The sequence below is a fragment of the Microcaecilia unicolor genome, chromosome 2, assembly GCF_901765095.1.
Source record: "Microcaecilia unicolor chromosome 2, aMicUni1.1, whole genome shotgun sequence".
NCBI classification, from domain to species: Eukaryota; Metazoa; Chordata; class Amphibia; order Gymnophiona; family Siphonopidae; genus Microcaecilia; species Microcaecilia unicolor.
Window position 1 is genome coordinate 245,586,553 of NC_044032.1, and position 19,281 is coordinate 245,605,833.

The following is a 19,281-nucleotide window of genomic DNA, read 5'->3' on the forward strand; positions in this document are numbered from 1 at the left end:
ACTTTTCTCTTCATAGACAATTAGAAGACGTGAGTCTTTAACGACCACTTGGTTTATCCAATCTGACCAATATTGCCTGCATTTGATGCCGTGAAATGTCAGATTTGACGGATACAATGATACTCCTCTGTAGAACAAAGGGCCCCTCGCGCATGAAAGAAGTAGGAAAACGTTTCCTTTACCAGTAGCCTATCATTGTAATTATGCACAGGGAGAAAAGTCTGCAGGCTCTTTTCAGTTCATGTGGCTTTCAGATTTTTGAATGCGCTTTAAATAGCTTAGTGCACCTTTAATGTGTACATTGATGTGCGTGTACAGTACGCACTTAAGGTCTGAAGGTGCGCTAACGGACTGAATATGCGCTAACGTATCCACAGCCCTACCACGTTTTCTTGATGATCTTAGCTGTGATGCACGGCGAGAAAAATACAGCCAACTGAGTGTTTCGTTCCAGAGGTCAAACTGGATTCCATTTCAAATGAATACAGAAAACAATATTTGTGTATAGTCCACACGTGCACTCTTAAGCACCGTGAATGCGGGCAGCCTGGGCTATTCTAGAAAACCTAAGAGTCTTGTTAAGAAAAAGAAAAACCAAAAAACGATGCAAGTCTAGAAAGGGATTGTAAATGGCTTTCCTAAACTATGTACTTAGTCAAACAATATTTCCACGCAAAACAGTTGAAAACAGATGTTTAGTAGTGGAAAAGGCAAGCCTTTATTCGTCTGAGGTTTGTAGCCAGCAGCCAAGAGATCCACCTGAGAAGATGGAGGACAGCAGGCCATAGCACCCCTCCCAACTCACACAACCAGTAGTGACCCATTGCCTGGCAGGGGTAGCCTATTATATTCTGCAGCTATTGACAGTAGCCTTCTTCTCAAGCATCTCTCCCATATGGTCTAGCGGTTAGGATTCCTGGTTTTCACCCAGGCGGCCTGGGTTCAACTCCCGGTATGGGAAAAATTTATCTTTTCTTACTTACTAGCACCAGCCTACACTGAGAATAGAAGAGCAGATCTTTCAGTTCCTTCTCCCTCCTTTTAGCACAGCAAAATGTGGATAATATATGGGTCTTTCTCCGCCATCCCTGCAATGAGCTAAAAGGTTTGATTGAAAGGATGCACGCTCAGTTAAGCAGCAGTGTTCCTCTCTCCTAGAATCTGCACACAGAAGGCAAAGGAAAGGTGACTACTCCACCACCCGAGCAGCCCTCCTGCTCTTCCTCCTCGTTAGTATAGTGCTAAGTATCCCTGGCCGGGCTTCCCGAAGGGATGATACGAGGCTTTTTCTGTGTCATCTGCCAAGGTAGCGGTGCAAAGAGGAACTCATCTGCTGTCTTCATGTGAATAATAGGCGCTTTTCCATTATCCCATCCAGAAGCTTAACGTCTTCCTTCCAGTGAAGCTGTGCCTCATCTTCTATCAGGCCTCGTGTTCTTATGCCACACAACATACGTCTGACCAAGATCTTCCAAATGTAGTCCAATGAAGTGATTTAGGCTGAAGGGTTAAATGGTCATAACGGCGTCAAAGGTGGACAAATCACATGGACCAGTTTTCAACACGCTGTAATGGAGAGTCATCAATCTGCACTAGACCCGTAAGGAGCGGCTAGTCACTGGAGGTCTCGTAAGAAGATCTCAGTGGAATGTAGAGAAGGAAATGCAGGTTGAAGTGAGTCGAGAATGTGTTGAGACGCCAATGGGGGAAGGCAGCGGGGCTAAACCGCCATTCCAGCAGTTTGGAGGCTAGGGGAGGAGAAAGAGGGGTCAATAAATAGTAGGGCGGCAAAGTTTCAGGGGAGGATTGTGGAGGAGCCATTTAACAGAAATCTGCATCATGTGTGCACGAGTTGTTTTTTACACACCAAATTTGTGGTACTTTTCTCTTCATAGACAATTAGAAGACGTGAGTCTTTAACGACCACTTGGTTTATCCAATCTGACCAATATTGCCTGCATTTGATGCCGTGAAATGTCAGATTTGACGGATACAATGATACTCCTCTGTAGAACAAAGGGCCCCTCGCGCATGAAAGAAGTAGGAAAACGTTTCCTTTACCAGTAGCCTATCATTGTAATTATGCACAGGGAGAAAAGTCTGCAGGCTCTTTTCAGTTCATGTGGCTTTCAGATTTTTGAATGCGCTTTAAATAGCTTAGTGCACCTTTAATGTGTACATTGATGTGCGTGTACAGTACGCACTTAAGGTCTGAAGGTGCGCTAACGGACTGAATATGCGCTAACGTATCCACAGCCCTACCACGTTTTCTTGATGATCTTAGCTGTGATGCACGGCGAGAAAAATACAGCCAACTGAGTGTTTCGTTCCAGAGGTCAAACTGGATTCCATTTCAAATGAATACAGAAAACAATTTTGTGTATAGTCGGCATGTGCACTCTTAAGCACCGTGGATGCGGGCAGCCTGGGCTATTCTAGAAAACCTAAGAGTCTTGTTAAGAAAAAGAAAAACCAAAAAACGATGCAAGTCTAGAAAGGGATTGTAAATGGCTTTCCTAAACTATGTACTTAGTCGAACAATATTTCCACTCAAAACAGTTGAAAACAGATGTTTAGTAGTGGAAAAGGCAAGCCTTTATTCGTCTGAGGTTTGTAGCCAGCAGCCAAGAGATCCACCTGAGAAGATGGAGGACAGCAGGCCATAGCACCCCTCCCAACTCACACAACCAGTAGTGACCCATTGCCTGGCAGGGGTAGCCTATTATATTCTGCAGCTATTGACAGTAGCCTTCTTCTCAAGCATCTCTCCCATATGGTCTAGCGGTTAGAATTCCTGGTTTTCACCCAGGCGGCCTGGGTTCAACTCCCGGTATGGGAAAAATTTATCTTTTCTTACTTACTAGCACCAGCCTACACTGAGAATAGAAGAGCAGATCTTTCAGTTCCTTCTCCCTCCTTTTAGCACAGCAAAATGTGGATAATATATGGGTCTTTCTCCGCCATCCCTGCAATGAGCTAAAAGGTTTGATTGAAAGGATGCACGCTCAGTTAAGCAGCAGTGTTCCTCTCTCCTAGAATCTGCACACAGAAGGCAAAGGAAAGGTGACTACTCCACCACCCGAGCAGCCCTCCTGCTCTTCCTCCTCGTTAGTATAGTGCTAAGTATCCCTGGCCGGGCTTCCCGAAGGGATGATACGAGGCTTTTTCTGTGTCATCTGCCAAGGTAGCGGTGCAAAGAGGAACTCATCTGCTGTCTTCATGTGAATAATAGGCGCTTTTCCATTATCCCATCCAGAAGCTTAACTTCTTCCTTCCAGTGAAGCTGTGCCTCATCTTCTATCAGGCCTCGTGTTCTTATGCCACACAACATACGTCTGACCAAGATCTTCCAAATGTAGTCCAATGAAGTGATTTAGGTTGAAGGGTTAAATGGTCATAACGGCGTCAAAGGTGGACAAATCACATGGACCAGTTTTCAACACGCTGTAATGGAGAGTCATCAATCTGCACTAGACCCGTAAGGAGCAGCTAGTCACTGGAGGTCTCGTAAGAAGATCTCAGTGGAATGTAGAGAAGGAAATGCAGGTTGAAGTGAGTCGAGAGTGTGTTGAGACGCCAATGGGGGAAGGCAGCGGGGCTAAACAGCCATTCCAGCAGTTTGGAGGCTAGGGGAGGAGAAAGAGGGGTCAATAATTAGTAGGGCGGCAAAGTTTCAGGGGAGGATTGTGGAGGAGCCATTTAACAGAAATCTGCATCATGTGTGCACGAGTTGTTTTTTACACACCAAATTTGTGGTACTTTTCTCTTCATAGACAATTAGAAGACGTGAGTCTTTAACGACCACTTGGTTTATCCAATCTGACCAATATTGCCTGCATTTGATGCCGTGAAATGTCAGATTTGACGGATACAATGATACTCCTCTGTAGAACAGAGGGCCCCTCGCGCATGAAAGAAGTAGGAAAACGTTTCCTTTACCAGTAGCCTATCATTGTAATTATGCACAGGGAGAAAAGTCTGCAGCCTCTTTTCAGTTCATGTGGCTTTCAGATTTTTGAATGCGCTTTAAATAGCTTAGTGCACCTTTAATGCGTACGTTGATGTGCGTGTACAGTACGCACTTAAGGTCTGAAGGTGGGCTAACGGACTGAATATGCGCTAACGTATCCACAGCCCTACCACGTTTTCTTGATGATCTTAGCTGCGATGCACGGCGAGAAAAATACAGCGAACTGAGTGTTTCGTTCCAGAGGTCAAACTGGATTCCATTTCAAATGAATACAGAAAACAATATTTGTGTATAGTCCGCATGTGCACTCTTAAGCACCGTGGATGCGGGCAGCCTGGGCTATTCTAGAAAACCTAAGAGTCTTGTTAAGAAAAAGAAAAACCAAAAAACGATGCAAGTCTAGAAAGGGATTGTAAATGGCTTTCCTAAACTATGTACTTAGTCAAACAATATTTCCACGCAAAACAGTTGAAAACAGATGTTTAGTAGTTGAAAAGGCAAGCCTTTATTTGTCTGAGGTTTGTAGCCAGCAGCCAAGAGATCCACCTGAGAAGATGGAGGACAGCAGGCCATAGCACCCCTCCCAACTCACACAACCAGTAGTGACCCATTGCCTGGCAGGGGTAGCCTATTATATTCTGCAGCTATTGACAGTAGCCTTCTTCTCAAACATCTCTCCCATATGGTCTAGCGGTTAGGATTCCTGGTTTTCACCCAGGCAGCCTGGGTTCAACTCCCGGTATGGGAAAAATTTATCTTTTCTTACTTACTAGCACCAGCCTACACTGAGAATAGAAGAGCAGATCTTTCAGTTCCTTCTCCCTCCTTTTAGCACAGCAAAATGTGTATAATATATGGGTCTTTCTCCACCATCCCTGCAATGAGCTAAAAGGTTTGATTGAAAGGATGCACGCTCAGTTAAGCAGCAGTGTTCCTCTCTCCTAGAATCTGCACACAGAAGGCAAAGGAAAGGTGACTACTCCACCACCCGAGCAGCCCTCCTGCTCTTCCTCCTCGTTAGTATAGTGCTAAGTATCCCTGGCCGGGCTTCCCGAAGGGATGATACGAGGCTTTTTCTGTGTCATCTGCCAAGGTAGCGGTGCAAAGAGGAACTCATCTGCTGTCTTCATGTGAATAATAGGCGCTTTTCCATTATCCCATCCAGAAGCTTAACTTCTTCTTTCCAGTGAAGCTGTGCCTCATCTTCTATCAGGCCTCGTGTTCTTATGCCACACAACATACTTCTGACCAAGATCTTCCAAATGTAGTCCAATGAAGTGATTTAGGCTGAAGGGTTAAATGGTCATAACGGCGTCAAAGGTGGACAAATCACATGGACCAGTTTTCAACATGCTGTAATGGAGAGTCATCAATCTGCACTAGACCCGTAAGGAGCGGCTAGTCACTGGAGGTCTCGTAAGAAGATCTCAGTGGAATGTAGAGAAGGAAATGCAGGTTGAAGTGAGTCGAGAGTGTGTTGAGACGCCAATGGGGGAAGGCAGCGGGGCTAAACAGCCATTCCAGCAGTTTGGAGGCTAGGGGAGGAGAAAGAGGGGTCAATAAATAGTAGGGCGGCAAAGTTTCAGGGGAGGATTGTGGAGGAGCCATTTAACAGAAATCTGCATCATGTGTGCACGAGTTGTTTTTTACACACCAAATTTGTGGTACTTTTCTCTTCATAGACAATTAGAAGACGTGAGTCTTTAACGACCACTTGGTTTATCCAATCTGACCAATATTGCCTGCATTTGATGCCGTGAAATGTCAGATTTGACGGATACAATGGTACTCCTCTGTAGAACAGAGGGCCCCTCGCGCATGAAAGAAGTAGGAAAACGTTTCCTTTACCAGTAGCCTATCATTGTAATTATGCACAGGGAGAATAATCTGCAGCCTCTTTTCAGTTCATGTGGCTTTCAGATTTTTGAATGCGCTTTAAATAGCTTAGTGCACCTTTAATGTGTACGTTGATGTGCGTGTACAGTACGCACTTAAGGTCTGAAGGTGCGCTAACGGACTGAATATGCGCTAACGTATCCACAGCCCTACCACGTTTTCTTCATGATCTCAGCTGCGATGCACGGCGAGAAAAATACAGCCAACTGAGTGTTTCGTTCCAGAGGTCAAACTGGATTCCATTTGAAATGAATACAGAAAACAATATTTGTGTATAGTCTACACGTGCACTCTTAAGCACCGTGAATGCGGGCAGCCTGGGCTATTCTAGAAAACCTAAGAGTCTTGTTAAGAAAAAGAAAAACCAAAAAACGATGCAAGTCTAGAAAGGGATTGTAAATGGCTTTCCTAAACTATGTACTTAGTCAAACAATATTTCCACGCAAAACAGTTGAAAACAGATGTTTAGTAGTGGAAAAGGCAAGCCTTTATTCGTCTGAGGTTTGTAGCCAGCAGCCAAGAGATCCACCTGAGAAGATGGAGGACAGCAGGCCATAGCACCCCTCCCAACTCACACAACCAGTAGTGACCCATTGCCTGGCAGGGGTAGCCTATTATATTCTGCAGCTATTGACAGTAGCCTTCTTCTCAAGCATCTCTCCCATATGGTCTAGCGGTTAGGATTCCTGGTTTTCACCCAGGCGGCCTGGGTTCAACTCCCGGTATGGGAAAAATTTATCTTTTCTTACTTACTAGCACCAGCCTACACTGAGAATAGAAGAGCAGATCTTTCAGTTCCTTCTCCCTCCTTTTAGCACAGCAAAATGTGGATAATATATGGGTCTTTCTCCACCATCCCTGCAATGAGCTAAAAGGTTTGATTGAAAGGATGCACGCTCAGTTAAGCAGCAGTGTTCCTCTCTCCTAGAATCTGCACACAGAAGGCAAAGGAAAGGTGACTACTCCACCACCCGAGCAGCCCTCCTGCTCTTCCTCCTCGTTAGTATAGTGCTAAGTATCCCTGGCCGGGCTTCCCGAAGGGATGATACGAGGCTTTTTCTGTGTCATCTGCCAAGGTAGCGGTGCAAAGAGGAACTCATCTGCTGTCTTCATGTGAATAATAGGCACTTTTCCATTATCCCATCCAGAAGCTTAACTTCTTCCTTCCAGTGAAGCTGTGCCTCATCTTCTATCAGGCCTCATGTTCTTATGCCACACAACATACGTCTGACCAAGATCTTCCAAATGTAGTCCAATGAAGTGATTTAGGCTGAAGGGTTAAATGGTCATAACGGCGTCAAAGGTGGACAAATCACATGGACCAGTTTTCAACACGCTGTAATGGAGAGTCATCAATCTGCACTAGACCCGTAAGGAGCGGCTAGTCACTGGAGGTCTCGTAAGAAGATCTCAGTGGAATGTAGAGAAGGAAATGCAGGTTGAAGTGAGTCGAGAGTGTGTTGAGACGCCAATGGGGGAAGGCAGCGGGGCTAAACAGCCATTCCAGCAGTTTGGAGGCTAGGGGAGGAGAAAGAGGGGTCAATAAATAGTAGGGCGGCAAAGTTTCAGGGGAGGATTGTGGAGGAGCCATTTAACAGAAATCTGCATCATGTGTGCACGAGTTGTTTTTTACACACCAAATTTGTGGTACTTTTCTCTTCATAGACAATTAGAAGACGTGAGTCTTTAACGACCACTTGGTTTATCCAATCTGACCAATATTGCCTGCATTTGATGCCGTGAAATGTCAGATTTGACGGATACAATGGTACTCCTCTGTAGAACAGAGGGCCCCTCGCGCATGAAAGAAGTAGGAAAACGTTTCCTTTACCAGTAGCCTATCATTGTAATTATGCACAGGGAGAAAAGTCTGCAGCCTCTTTTCAGTTCATGTGGCTTTCAGATTTTTGAATGCGCTTTAAATAGCTTAGTGCACCTTTAATGCGTACGTTGATGTGCGTGTACAGTACGCACTTAAGGTCTGAAGGTGCGCTAACGGACTGAATATGCGCTAACGTATCCACAGCCCTACCACGTTTTCTTGATGATCTTAGCTGCGATGCACGGCGAGAAAAATACAGCGAACTGAGTGTTTCGTTCCAGAGGTCAAACTGGATTCCATTTCAAATGAATACAGAAAACAATATTTGTGTATAGTCCGCATGTGCACTCTTAAGCACCGTGGATGCGGGCAGCCTGGCCTATTCTAGAAAACCTAAGAGTCTTGTTAAGAAAAAGAAAAACCAAAAAACGATGCAAGTCTAGAAAGGGATTGTAAATGGCTTTCCTAAACTATGTACTTAGTCGAACAATATTTCCACTCAAAACAGTTGAAAACAGATGTTTAGTAGTGGAAAAGGCAAGCCTTTAATCGTCTGAGGTTTGTAGCCAGCAGCCAAGAGATCCACCTGAGAAGATGGAGGACAGCAGGCCATAGCACCCCTCCCAACTCACACAACCAGTAGTGACCCATTGCCTGGCAGGGGTAGCCTATTATATTCTGCAGCTATTGACAGTAGCCTTCTTCTCAGGCATCTCTCCCATATGGTCTAGTGGTTAGGATTCCTGGTTTTCACCCAGGCAGCCTGGGTTCAACTTCAGGTATGGGAAAAATTTATCTTCTCTTACTTACTAGCACCAGCCTACCCTGAGACTAGAAGAGCAGATCTTTCAGTTCCTTCTCCCTCCTTTTAGCACAGCAAAATGTGGATAATATATGGGTCTTTCTCCACCATCCCTGCAATGAGCTAAAAGGTTTGATTGAAAGGATGCACGCTCAGTTAAGCAGCAGTGTTCCTCTCTCCTAGAATCTGCACACAGAAGGCAAAGGAAAGGTGACTACTCCACCACCCGAGCAGCCCTCCTGCTCTTCCTCCTCGTTAGTATAGTGCTAAGTATCCCTGGCCGGGCTTCCCGAAGGGATGATACGAGGCCTTTTCTGTGTCATCTGCCAAGGTAGCGGTGCAAAGAGGAACTCATCTGCTGTCTTCATGTGAATAATAGGCGCTTTTCCATTATCCCATCCAGAAGCTTAACTTCTTCTTTCCAGTGAAGCTGTGCCTCATCTTCTATCAGGCCTCGTGTTCTTATGCCACACAACATACTTCTGACCAAGATCTTCCAAATGTAGTCCAATGAAGTGATTTAGGCTGAAGGGTTAAATGGTCATAACGGCGTCAAAGGTGGACAAATCACATGGACCAGTTTTCAACACGCTGTAATGGAGAGTCATCAATCTGCACTAGACCCGTAAGGAGCGGCTAGTCACTGGAGGTCTCGTAAGAAGATCTCAGTGGAATGTAGAGAAGGAAATGCAGGTTGAAGTGAGTCGAGAGTGTGTTGAGACGCCAATGGGGGAAGGCAGCGGGGCTAAACAGCCATTCCAGCAGTTTGGAGGCTAGGGGAGGAGAAAGAGGGGTCAATAAATAGTAGGGCGGCAAAGTTTCAGGGGAGGATTGTGGAGGAGCCATTTAACAGAAATCTGCATCATGTGTGCACGAGTTGTTTTTTACACACCAAATTTGTGGTACTTTTCTCTTCATAGACAATTAGAAGACGTGAGTCTTTAACGACCACTTGGTTTATCCAATCTGACCAATATTGCCTGCATTTGATGCCGTGAAATGTCAGATTTGACGGATACAATGGTACTCCTCTGTAGAACAGAGGGCCCCTCGCGCATGAAAGAAGTAGGAAAACGTTTCCTTTACCAGTAGCCTATCATTGTAATTATGCACAGGGAGAATAATCTGCAGCCTCTTTTCAGTTCATGTGGCTTTCAGATTTTTGAATGCGCTTTAAATAGCTTAGTGCACCTTTAATGTGTACGTTGATGTGCGTGTACAGTACGCACTTAAGGTCTGAAGGTGCGCTAACGGACTGAATATGCGCTAACGTATCCACAGCCCTACCACGTTTTCTTGATGATCTCAGCTGCGATGCACGGCGAGAAAAATACAGCCAACTGAGTGTTTCGTTCCAGAGGTCAAACTGGATTCCATTTCAAATGAATACAGAAAACAATATTTGTGTATAGTCTACACGTGCACTCTTAAGCACCGTGAATGCGGGCAGCCTGGGCTATTCTAGAAAACCTAAGAGTCTTGTTAAGAAAAAGAAAAACCAAAAAACGATGCAAGTCTAGAAAGGGATTGTAAATGGCTTTCCTAAACTATGTACTTAGTCAAACAATATTTCCACGCAAAACAGTTGAAAACAGATGTTTAGTAGTGGAAAAGGCAAGCCTTTATTCGTCTGAGGTTTGTAGCCAGCAGCCAAGAGATCCACCTGAGAAGATGGAGGACAGCAGGCCATAGCACCCCTCCCAACTCACACAACCAGTAGTGACCCATTGCCTGGCAGGGGTAGCCTATTATATTCTGCAGCTATTGACAGTAGCCTTCTTCTCAAGCATCTCTCCCATATGGTCTAGTGGTTAGGATTCCTGGTTTTCACCCAGGCAGCCTGGGTTCAACTTCAGGTATGGGAAAAATTTATCTTCTCTTACTTACTAGCACCAGCCTACCCTGAGACTAGAAGAGCAGATCTTTCAGTTCCTTCTCCCTCCTTTTAGCACAGCAAAATGTGGATAATATATGGGTCTTTCTCCACCATCCCTGCAATGAGCTAAAAGGTTTGATTGAAAGGATGCACGCTCAGTTAAGCAGCAGTGTTCCTCTCTCCTAGAATCTGCACACAGAAGGCAAAGGAAAGGTGACTACTCCACCACCCGAGCAGGCCCTCCTGCTCTTCCTCCTCGTTAGTATAGTGCTAAGTATCCCTGGCCGGGCTTCCCGAAGGGATGATACGAGGCTTTTTCTGTGTCATCTGCCAAGGTAGCGGTGCAAAGAGGAACTCATCTGCTGTCTTCATGTGAATAATAGGCGCTTTTCCATTATCCCATCCAGAAGCTTAACGTCTTCCTTCCAGTGAAGCTGTGCCTCATCTTCTATCAGGCCTCGTGTTCTTATGCCACACAACATACGTCTGACCAAGATCTTCCAAATGTAGTCCAATGAAGTGATTTAGGCTGAAGGGTTAAATGGTCATAACGGCGTCAAAGGTGGACAAATCACATGGACCAGTTTTCAACACGCTGTAATGGAGAGTCATCAATCTGCACTAGACCCGTAAGGAGCGGCTAGTCACTGGAGGTCTCGTAAGAAGATCTCAGTGGAATGTAGAGAAGGAAATGCAGGTTGAAGTGAGTCGAGAGTGTGTTGAGACGCCAATGGGGGAAGGCAGCGGGGCTAAACAGCCATTCCAGCAGTTTGGAGGCTAGGGGAGGAGAAAGAGGGGTCAATAAATAGTAGGGCGGCAAAGTTTCAGGGGAGGATTGTGGAGGAGCCATTTAACAGAAATCTGCATCATGTGTGCACGAGTTGTTTTTTACACACCAAATTTGTGGTACTTTTCTCTTCATAGACAATTAGAAGACGTGAGTCTTTAACGACCACTTGGTTTATCCAATCTGACCAATATTGCCTGCATTTGATGCCGTGAAATGTCAGATTTGACGGATACAATGATACTCCTCTGTAGAACAAAGGGCCCCTCGCGCATGAAAGAAGTAGGAAAACGTTTCCTTTACCAGTAGCCTATCATTGTAATTATGCACAGGGAGAAAAGTCTGCAGCCTCTTTTCAGTTCATGTGGCTTTCAGATTTTTGAATGCGCTTTAAATAGCTTAGTGCACCTTTAATGTGTACATTGATGTGCGTGTACAGTACGCACTTAAGGTCTGAAGGTGCGCTAACGGACTGAATATGCGCTAACGTATCCACAGCCCTACCACGTTTTCTTGATGATCTTAGCTGTGATGCACGGCGAGAAAAATACAGCCAACTGAGTGTTTCGTTCCAGAGGTCAAACTGGATTCCATTTCAAATGAATACAGAAAACAATTTTTGTGTATAGTCGGCATGTGCACTCTTAAGCACCGTGGATGCGGGCAGCCTGGGCTATTCTAGAAAACCTAAGAGTCTTGTTAAGAAAAAGAAAAACCAAAAAACGATGCAAGTCTAGAAAGGGATTGTAAATGGCTTTCCTAAACTATGTACTTAGTCGAACAATATTTCCACTCAAAACAGTTGAAAACAGATGTTTAGTAGTGGAAAAGGCAAGCCTTTATTCGTCTGAGGTTTGTAGCCAGCAGCCAAGAGATCCACCTGAGAAGATGGAGGACAGCAGGCCATAGCACCCCTCCCAACTCACACAACCAGTAGTGACCCATTGCCTGGCAGGGGTAGCCTATTATATTCTGCAGCTATTGACAGTAGCCTTCTTCTCAAGCATCTCTCCCATATGGTCTAGCGGTTAGGATTCCTGGTTTTCACCCAGGCGGCCTGGGTTCAACGCCCGGTATGGGAAAAATTTATCTTTCTTACTTACTAGCACCAGCCTACACTGAGAATAGAAGAGCAGATCTTTCAGTTCCTTCTCCCTCCTTTTAGCACAGCAAAATGTGGATAATATATGGGTCTTTCTCCGCCATCCCTGCAATGAGCTAAAAGGTTTGATTGAAAGGATGCACGCTCAGTTAAGCAGCAGTGTTCCTCTCTCCTAGAATCTGCACACAGAAGGCAAAGGAAAGGTGACTACTCCACCACCCGAGCAGCCCTCCTGCTCTTCCTCCTCGTTAGTATAGTGCTAAGTATCCCTGGCCGGGCTTCCCGAAGGGATGATACGAGGCTTTTTCTGTGTCATCTGCCAAGGTAGCGGTGCAAAGAGGAACTCATCTGCTGTCTTCATGTGAATAATAGGCGCTTTTCCATTATCCCATCCAGAAGCTTAACGTCTTCCTTCCAGTGAAGCTGTGCCTCATCTTCTATCAGGCCTCGTGTTCTTATGCCACACAACATACGTCTGACCAAGATCTTCCAAATGTAGTCCAATGAAGTGATTTAGGCTGAAGGGTTAAATGGTCATAACGGCGTCAAAGGTGGACAAATCACATGGACCAGTTTTCAACACGCTGTAATGGAGAGTCATCAATCTGCACTAGACCCGTAAGGAGCGGCTAGTCACTGGAGGTCTCGTAAGAAGATCTCAGTGGAATGTAGAGAAGGAAATGCAGGTTGAAGTGAGTCGAGAGTGTGGTGAGACGCCAATGGGGGAAGGCAGCGGGGCTAAACAGCCATTCCAGCAGTTTGGAGGCTAGGGGAGGAGAAAGAGGGGTCAATAATAGTAGGGCGGCAAAGTTTCAGGGGAGGATTGTGGAGGAGCCATTTAACAGAAATCTGCATCATGTGTGCACGAGTTGTTTTTTACACACCAAATTTGTGGTACTTTTCTCTTCATAGACAATTAGAAGACGTGAGTCTTTAACGACCACTTGGTTTATCCAATCTGACCAATATTGCCTGCATTTGATGCCGTGAAATGTCAGATTTGACGGATACAATGATACTCCTCTGTAGAACAGAGGGCCCCTCGCGCATGAAAGAAGTAGGAAAACGTTTCCTTTACCAGTAGCCTATCATTGTAATTATGCACAGGGAGAAAAGTCTGCAGCCTCTTTTCAGTTCATGTGGCTTTCAGATTTTTGAATGCGCTTTAAATAGCTTAGTGCACCTTTAATGCGTACGTTGATGTGCGTGTACAGTGCGCACTTAAGGTCTGAAGGTGCGCTAACGGACTGAATATGCGCTAACGTATCCACAGCCCTACCACGTTTTCTTGATGATCTTAGCTGCGATGCACGGCGAGAAAAATACAGCGAACTGAGTGTTTCGTTCCAGAGGTCAAACTGGATTCCATTTCAAATGAATACAGAAAACAATATTTGTGTATAGTCCGCATGTGCACTCTTAAGCACCGTGGATGCGGGCAGCCTGGGCTATTCTAGAAAACCTAAGAGTCTTGTTAAGAAAAAGAAAAACCAAAAAACGATGCAAGTCTAGAAAGGGATTGTAAATGGCTTTCCTAAACTATGTACTTAGTCAAACAATATTTCCACGCAAAACAGTTGAAAACAGATGTTTAGTAGTGGAAAAGGCAAGCCTTTATTTGTCTGAGGTTTGTAGCCAGCAGCCAAGAGATCCACCTGAGAAGATGGAGGACAGCAGGCCATAGCACCCCTCCCAACTCACACAACCAGTATTGACCCATTGCCTGGCAGGGGTAGCCTATTATATTCTGCAGCTATTGACAGTAGCCTTCTTCTCAAGCATCTCTCCCATATGGTCTAGCGGATAGGATTCCTGGTTTTCACCCAGGCAGCCTGGGTTCAACTCCCGGTATGGGAAAAATTTATCTTTCTTACTTACTAGCACCAGCCTACACTGAGAATAGAAGAGCAGATCTTTCAGTTCCTTCTCCCTCCTTTTAGCACAGCAAAATGTGTATAATATATGGGTCTTTCTCCACCATCCCTGCAATGAGCTAAAAGGTTTGATTGAAAGGATGCACGCTCAGTTAAGCAGCAGTGTTCCTCTCTCCTAGAATCTGCACACAGAAGGCAAAGGAAAGGTGACTACTCCACCACCCGAGCAGCCCTCCTGCTCTTCCTCCTCGTTAGTATAGTGCTAAGTATCCCTGGCCGGGCTTCCCGAAGGGATGATACGAGGCTTTTTCTGTGTCATCTGCCAAGGTAGCGGTGCAAAGAGGAACTCATCTGCTGTCTTCATGTGAATAATAGGCGCTTTTCCATTATCCCATCCAGAAGCTTAACTTCTTCCTTCCAGTGAAGCTGTGCCTCATCTTCTATCAGGCCTCGTGTTCTTATGCCACACAACATACGTCTGACCAAGATCTTCCAAATGTAGTCCAATGAAGTGATTTAGGCTGAAGGGTTAAATGGTCATAACGGCGTCAAAGGTGGACAAATCACATGGACCAGTTTTCAACACGCTGTAATGGAGAGTCATCAATCTGCACTAGACCCGTAAGGAGCGGCTAGTCACTGGAGGTCTCGTAAGAAGATCTCAGTGGAATGTAGAGAAGGAAATGCAGGTTGAAGTGAGTCGAGAGTGTGTTGAGACGCCAATGGGGGAAGGCAGCGGGGCTAAACAGCCATTCCAGCAGTTTGGAGGCTAGGGGAGGAGAAAGAGGGGTCAATAAATAGTAGGGCGGCAAAGTTTCAGGGGAGGATTGTGGAGGAGCCATTTAACAGAAATCTGCATCATGTGTGCACGAGTTGTTTTTTACACACCAAATTTGTGGTACTTTTCTCTTCATAGACAATTAGAAGACGTGAGTCTTTAACGACCACTTGGTTTATCCAATCTGACCAATATTGCCTGCATTTGATGCCGTGAAATGTCAGATTTGACGGATACAATGGTACTCCTCTGTAGAACAGAGGGCCCCTCGCGCATGAAAGAAGTAGGAAAACGTTTCCTTTACCAGTAGCCTATCATTGTAATTATGCACAGGGAGAAAAGTCTGCAGCCTCTTTTCAGTTCATGTGGCTTTCAGATTTTTGAATGCGCTTTAAATAGCTTAGTGCACCTTTAATGCGTACGTTGATGTGCGTGTACAGTACGCACTTAAGGTCTGAAGGTGGGCTAACGGACTGAATATGCGCTAACGTATCCACAGCCCTACCACGTTTTCTTGATGATCTTAGCTGCGATGCACGGCGAGAAAAATACAGCGAACTGAGTGTTTCGTTCCAGAGGTCAAACTGGATTCCATTTCAAATGAATACAGAAAACAATTTTTGTGTATAGTCGGCATGTGCACTCTTAAGCACCGTGGATGCGGGCAGCCTGGGCTATTCTAGAAAACCTAAGAGTCTTGTTAAGAAAAAGAAAAACCAAAAAACGATGCAAGTCTAGAAAGGGATTGTAAATGGCTTTCCTAAACTATGTACTTAGTCGAACAATATTTCCACTCAAAACAGTTGAAAACAGATGTTTAGTAGTGGAAAAGGCAAGCCTTTATTCGTCTGAGGTTTGTAGCCAGCAGCCAAGAGATCCACCTGAGAAGATGGAGGACAGCAGGCCATAGCACCCCTCCCAACTCACACAACCAGTAGTGACCCATTGCCTGGCAGGGGTAGCCTATTATATTCTGCAGCTATTGACAGTAGCCTTCTTCTCAGGCATCTCTCCCATATGGTCTAGTGGTTAGGATTCCTGGTATTCACCCAGGCAGCCTGGGTTCAACTTCAGGTATGGGAAAAATTTATCTTCTCTTACTTACTAGCACTAGCCTACCCTGAGACTAGAAGAGCAGATCTTTCAGTTCCTTCTCCCTCCTTTTAGCACAGCAAAATGTGGATAATATATGGGTCTTTCTCCACCATCCCTGCAATGAGCTAAAAGGTTTGATTGAAAGGATGCACGCTCAGTTAAGCAGCAGTGTTCCTCTCTCCTAGAATCTGCACACAGAAGGCAAAGGAAAGGTGACTACTCCACCACCCGAGCAGCCCTCCTGCTCTTCCTCCTCGTTAGTATAGTGCTAAGTATCCCTGGCCGGGCTTCCCGAAGGGATGATACGAGGCTTTTTCTGTGTCATCTGCCAAGGTAGCGGTGCAAAGAGGAACTCATCTGCTGTCTTCATGTGAATAATAGGCGCTTTTCCATTATCCCATCCAGAAGCTTAACTTCTTCCTTCCAGTGAAGCTGTGCCTCATCTTCTATCAGGCCTCGTGTTCTTATGCCACACAACATACTTCTGACCAAGATCTTCCAAATGTAGTCCAATGAAGTGATTTAGGCTGAAGGGTTAAATGGTCATAACGGCGTCAAAGGTGGACAAATCACATGGACCAGTTTTCAACACGCTGTAATGGAGAGTCATCAATCTGCACTAGACCCGTAAGGAGCGGCTAGTCACTGGAGGTCTCGTAAGAAGATCTCAGTGGAATGTAGAGAAGGAAATGCAGGTTGAAGTGAGTCGAGAGTGTGTTGAGACGCCAATGGGGGAAGGCAGCGGGGCTAAACAGCCATTCCAGCAGTTTGGAGGCTAGGGGAGGAGAAAGAGGGGTCAATAAATAGTAGGGCGGCAAAGTTTCAGGGGAGGATTGTGGAGGAGCCATTTAACAGAAATCTGCATCATGTGTGCACGAGTTGTTTTTTACACACCAAATTTGTGGTACTTTTCTCTTCATAGACAATTAGAAGACGTGAGTCTTTAACGACCACTTGGTTTATCCAATCTGACCAATATTGCCTGCATTTGATGCCGTGAAATGTCAGATTTGACGGATACAATGATACTCCTCTGTAGAACAGAGGGCCCCTCGCGCATGAAAGAAGTAGGAAAACGTTTCCTTTACCAGTAGCCTATCATTGTAATTATGCACAGGGAGAATAAGTCTGCAGCCTCTTTTCAGTTCATGTGGCTTTCAGATTTTTGAATGCGCTTTAAATAGCTTAGTGCACCTTTAATGCGTACGTTGATGTGCGTGTACAGTACGCACTTAAGGTCTGAAGGTGCGCTAACGGACTGAATATGCGCTAACGTATCCACAGCCCTACCACGTTTTCTTGATGATCTTAGCTGCGATGCACGGCGAGAAAAATACAGCCAACTGAGTGTTTCGTTCCAGAGGTCAAACTGGATTCCATTTCAAATGAATACAGAAAACAATATTTGTGTATAGTCCGCACGTGCACTCTTAAGCACCGTGGATGCGGGCAGCCTGGGCTATTCTAGAAAACCTAAGAGTCTTGTTAAGAAAAAGAAAAACCAAAAAACGATGCAAGTCTAGAAAGGGATTGTAAATGGCTTTCCTAAACTATGTACTTAGTCGAACAATATTTCCACGCAAAACAGTTGAAAACAGATGTTTAGTAGTGGAAAAGGCAAGCCTTTATTCGTCTGAGGTTTGTAGCCTAGCACCAGCCTACCCTGAGAATAGAAGAGCAGATCTTTCAGTTCCTTCTCCCTCCTTTTAGCACAGCAAAATGTGGATAATATATGGGTCTTTCTCCACCATCCCTGCAATGAGCTAAAAGGTTTGATTGAAAGGATGCACGCTCAGTTAAGCAGCAGTGTTCCTCTCTCCTAGAATCTGCACACAGAAGGCAAAGGAAAGGTGACTACTCCACCACCCGAGCAGCCCTCCTGCTCTTCCTCCTCGTTAGTATAGTGCTAAGTATCCCTGGCCGGGCTTCCCGAAGGGATGATACGAGGCTTTTTCTGTGTCATCTGCCAAGGTAGCGGTGCAAAGAGGAACTCATCTGCTGTCTTCATGTGAATAATAGGCGCTTTTCCATTATCCCATCCAGAAGCTTAACTTCTTCCTTCCAGTGAAGCTGTGCCTCATCTTCTATCAGGCCTCGTGTTCTTATGCCACACAACATACTTCTGACCAAGATCTTCCAAATGTAGTCCAATGAAGTGATTTAGGCTGAAGGGTTAAATGGTCATAACGGCGTCAAAGGTGGACAAATCACATGGACCAGTTTTCAACACGCTGTAATGGAGAGTCATCAATCTGCACTAGACCCGTAAGGAGCGGCTAGTCACTGGAGGTCTCGTAAGAAGATCTCAGTGGAATGTAGAGAAGGAAATGCAGGTTGAAGTGAGTCGAGAGTGTGTTGAGACGCCAATGGGGGAAGGCAGCGGGGCTAAACAGCCATTCCAGCAGTTTGGAGGCTAGGGGAGGAGAAAGAGGGGTCAATAAATAGTAGGGCGGCAAAGTTTCAGGGGAGGATTGTGGAGGAGCCATTTAACAGAAATCTGCATCATGTGTGCACGAGTTGTTTTTTACACACCAAATTTGTGGTACTTTTCTCTTCATAGACAATTAGAAGACGTGAGTCTTTAACGACCACTTGGTTTATCCAATCTGACCAATATTGCCTGCATTTGATGCCGTGAAATGTCAGATTTGACGGATACAATGGTACTCCTCTGTAGAACAGAGGGCCCCTCGCGCATGAAAGAAGTAGGAAAACGTTTCCTTTACCAGTAGCCTATCATTGTAATTATGCACAGGGAGAAAAGTCTGCAGCCTCTTTTCAGTTCATGTGGCTTTCAGATTTTTGAATGCGCTTTAAATAGCTTAGTGCACCTTTAATGCGTACGTTGATGTGCGTGTACAGTAGCGCACTTAAGGTCTGAAGGTGCGCTAACGGACTGAATATGCGCTAACGTATCCACAGCCCTACCACGTTTTCTTGATGATCTTAGCTGCGATGCACGGCGAGAAAAATACAGCGAACTGAGTGTTTCGTTCCAGAGGTCAAACTGGATTCCATTTGCAAATGAATACAGAAAACAATATTTGTGTATAGTCCGCACGTGCACTCTTAAGCACCAGTGGATGCGGGCAGCCTGGGCTATTCTAGAAAACCTAAGAGTCTTGTTAAGAAAAAGAAAAACCAAAAAAACGATGCAAGTCTAGAAAGGGATTGTAAATGGCTTTCCTAAACTATGTACTTAGTCAAACAATATTTCCACGCAAAACAGTTGAAAACAGATGTTTAGTAGTGGAAAAGGCAAGCCTTTATTCGTCTGAG

The 19,281-nt window shown here is 45.2% G+C and overlaps 6 non-coding genes across 6 annotated transcripts; all 6 read left to right on the forward strand.

Annotated features, from left to right (window-relative positions):
* The first annotated feature begins 889 nt into the window (after positions 1 to 889).
* On the forward strand, positions 890 to 961 carry TRNAE-UUC. Its single transcript has one exon. It is a non-coding gene; the product is annotated as a tRNA-Glu (tRNA).
* A 1,806-nt stretch (positions 962 to 2,767) lies between these two features.
* On the forward strand, positions 2,768 to 2,839 carry TRNAE-UUC. Its single transcript has one exon. It is a non-coding gene; the product is annotated as a tRNA-Glu (tRNA).
* Positions 2,840 to 4,646: 1,807 nt separating this feature from the next.
* Positions 4,647 to 4,718, forward strand: TRNAE-UUC. The gene has a single exon. It is a non-coding gene; the product is annotated as a tRNA-Glu (tRNA).
* Positions 4,719 to 6,525: 1,807 nt separating this feature from the next.
* On the forward strand, positions 6,526 to 6,597 carry TRNAE-UUC. The gene has a single exon. It is a non-coding gene; the product is annotated as a tRNA-Glu (tRNA).
* A 5,566-nt stretch (positions 6,598 to 12,163) lies between these two features.
* On the forward strand, positions 12,164 to 12,235 carry TRNAE-UUC. Its single transcript has one exon. It is a non-coding gene; the product is annotated as a tRNA-Glu (tRNA).
* A 1,805-nt stretch (positions 12,236 to 14,040) lies between these two features.
* On the forward strand, positions 14,041 to 14,112 carry TRNAE-UUC. Its single transcript has one exon. It is a non-coding gene; the product is annotated as a tRNA-Glu (tRNA).
* Positions 14,113 to 19,281: the final 5,169 nt, after the last annotated feature.